Source organism: Phodopus roborovskii, unplaced genomic scaffold (genome assembly GCF_943737965.1).
Source record: "Phodopus roborovskii unplaced genomic scaffold, PHOROB, whole genome shotgun sequence".
Lineage (NCBI taxonomy): Eukaryota > Metazoa > Chordata > Mammalia > Rodentia > Cricetidae > Phodopus > Phodopus roborovskii.
The window spans coordinates 37,251,183-37,254,076 of NW_026126433.1; the positions used below are offsets into that span (position 1 = coordinate 37,251,183).

Below are 2,894 nucleotides of genomic sequence, written 5' to 3' on the forward strand. Positions count from 1 at the left end.
ATAGACATGGTGCTGGAGAAGGCCTTTTAGACCTCAAAGCCCACCCCCAGTGACACTCTTCCTCCAACAAGGCCACACCTACTATTCCATCTCAAGTAAGGCTACTCCCTAATGACCAAGCAATCAAATCTATGAGCCTATGGGGGGCCATTCTTAGTCAAACCTCCACAGGTACTTTTAGTATTCTCATTTTACAGTGCAGAAGTTTCACATACTTAAAACAGAGAATGCCAAGTTGCTATTTTCAGTTATAATGTCTTTTTGTCCATCGGACTGGGGTATGTCCTCAATTGCTTATTGAGTATGGAATCAGAACAAGAGAAGTTGGCTGCCTTCCAGGAACTCTCATCGTCTGTACCAGCACTTACAAGCACACATTAATGAACCGGTGGAGGTTCTAGAAGCTTCTCTGGTTTTGGTTCTATCCCTGTATATTGTTTCAGGGCCCTGGTCATCTTCACAGGTGATCTTTCTGGAAGCAGGGTCCTGTAGGTGGAGCCTCTTTGGCCCTGCCACTTCATTTGCATGCCATGATTGTTTCTCTTCAGATGTCATGTACATTTCCAGAGGCACCAAGCTGGTGTTTGAGGTAACCCTTGTTTGCTGCACAGCCTCAGCAGGCCATGTTAGCTTACTTCTTCCCCTTCACACACATTTTTAGGCTTGAGAAAACCTTCCTCCAGTTCCAATGAAGTCAGCTCAGCCTGGGAGCTCCTTAAAGGGGTAAATTTCTGCTGTGATCAGGAATGTATCAGTTTTCAAGCTCACCTCATGTGGGCACTCTTTCCACGACTGCCAGATTTTCCTTTCAATTAAGATAAACCCAATTGCTACAGAGAAGGACTTAAGAACTACAACAGCTGAGGTTCTCTGCTTCTCCCTGTTCTAGAGATAGCCGCATCTTTTCGTGCAGTGCCAGCCTCGTTTCTGAGACACAATGGTGAAGATTGGAATGAATGGTTTTGGCAGTATTGGACGCCTGGTTACCAGGGCTGCCATCAATTCTGGCAAAGTGGACATTGTTGCCATCAATGACCCCTTCATTGACCTCAACTACATGGTCTATATGTTCCAGTATGACTCTACCCACGGCAAGTTCAAGGGCACAGTCAAGGCCAAGAATGGGAAGCTTGTCATCAATGGGAAGGCTATCACCATCTTCCAGGAGCAAGATCCCGCCAACATCAAATGGGGTGATGCTGGTCCCGAGTATGTTGTGGAGTCTACTGGCATCTTCACCACCATGGAGAAGGCTGGGGCCCACTTGAAGGGTGGGGCCAAGAGGGTCATCATCTCCGCCCCTTCTGCTGATGCCCCATGTTAGTGATGGGTGTGAACCATGGAAATATGACAACTCCCTCAAGATTGTCAGCAACGCTTCCTGCACTACCAATTGCTTAGCCCCCCTGGCCAAGGTCATCCATGACAACTTTGGCATTATGGAAGGACTCATGACCACAGTCCATGCTATCACTGCCACCCAGAAGACTGTGGATGGCCCCTCCAGAAAGCTGTTGTGTGATGGGCGTGGGTCTGCCCAGAACATCATCCCTGCATCCACTGATGCTGCCAAGGCTGTGGGCAAGGTCATCCCAGAGGTGAACGGGAAGCTCACTGGCATGACCTTCCGTGTTCCTACCCCCAATGTGTCTGTCGTGGATCTCACATGCTGCCTGGAGAAAGCTGTCAAGTATGACAACATCAAGAAGGTGGTGAAGCAGGCATCCGAGGGCCCACTGAAGGGCATCCTGGGCTACACTGAGGACCAGGTTGTCTCCTGCGACTTCAACAGTGACTCCCACTCTTCCACCTTTGACGCTGGGGCTGGCATCGCTCTCAATGACAACTTCGTAAAGCTCATTTCCTAGTATGACAATGAATTCGGCCACAGCAACAGGGTGGTGGACCTCATGGCCTACATGGCCTCCAAGGAGTAAGAGCCCATCCTGGACCATTCACCCCCAGCAAGGACATGAGCAAGAGAGAGGCCCTGTCCAACAACCCCCCGACACTAATCTCCCTCACAGTTTCCATCCCAGACCCCCAGAATTAGGGGGCTTAGGGAGCCCTGCTCTCTTGAGTACCATCAATAAAGTTCACTGCACCTGTCCAAAAAAAAAAAAAAAAAAAAAAAAAAAAAGAAGTTGTTTTCTGTCCGTTTTTGAGACATTCAGAGTTCTTCATCTCATATTTGTCTTTAAAAATCATTTTATTACATTTTTTTGTTATTTTGCATATATGGGGCCTAAGTGTGGAGAATGGAGGACAACTTTCAGGAGTTGGTTCTCTTCTGGTATCATGTGGGATCCAGCTGAGGGAGTCAGGCACCTTTTACCCACCCAGCCATCACTGACCCTCCAGTCTGCCCAAGAGGTGGGATCTTCCACCCTTAGGGACTAGGAAGTTGTTTGCACCAGCCAGCATAGGAAACAAAACACACAATAAAGTTCAGTGGCCTCTTTCAACTTTGGTCCTGAGGTGACCACAGAGATTCTGCTCAGGCCACACGAGTCACCATGCCACACAGCATGTCAGGAGGCAGAGGGCCAACCTGTGACATTGGCATGGGGAAAGCAAGAACTGGCTATTGGTTTCTGCACCATTGCTTCATTCTGTCCTTCATGAACTTCATTCTAAGAGGAGACGATGATGTTCAGGGGTTAATGTCATTAGAGGTGACAAAGCCAGTATGTGGTAAGGTAGGGTGAGGGTGAGACTCAGAGCTGATGATGGCCTCACTCTTGCCATCTGATCACACCTCCTCCTAGCGCCATGCACATGCAGAACAGAGGCTGAATGAGGGCTGCTTGCTTTAAATTATTATATGTATGAGCTCCATAATGAGACCTTGCTCAGAAAGCAATCAACTTGCGTAATGAGACGTTGAGTTTTCT

General features: G+C 48.3%; 1 pseudogene; it reads left to right on the top strand.

The window, feature by feature from the left end:
- Nucleotides 1-873: 873 nt before the first annotated feature.
- Nucleotides 874-1,990, top strand: LOC127223529 (glyceraldehyde-3-phosphate dehydrogenase-like; annotated as a pseudogene).
- The last annotated feature ends 904 nt before the right edge of the window (nucleotides 1,991-2,894 follow it).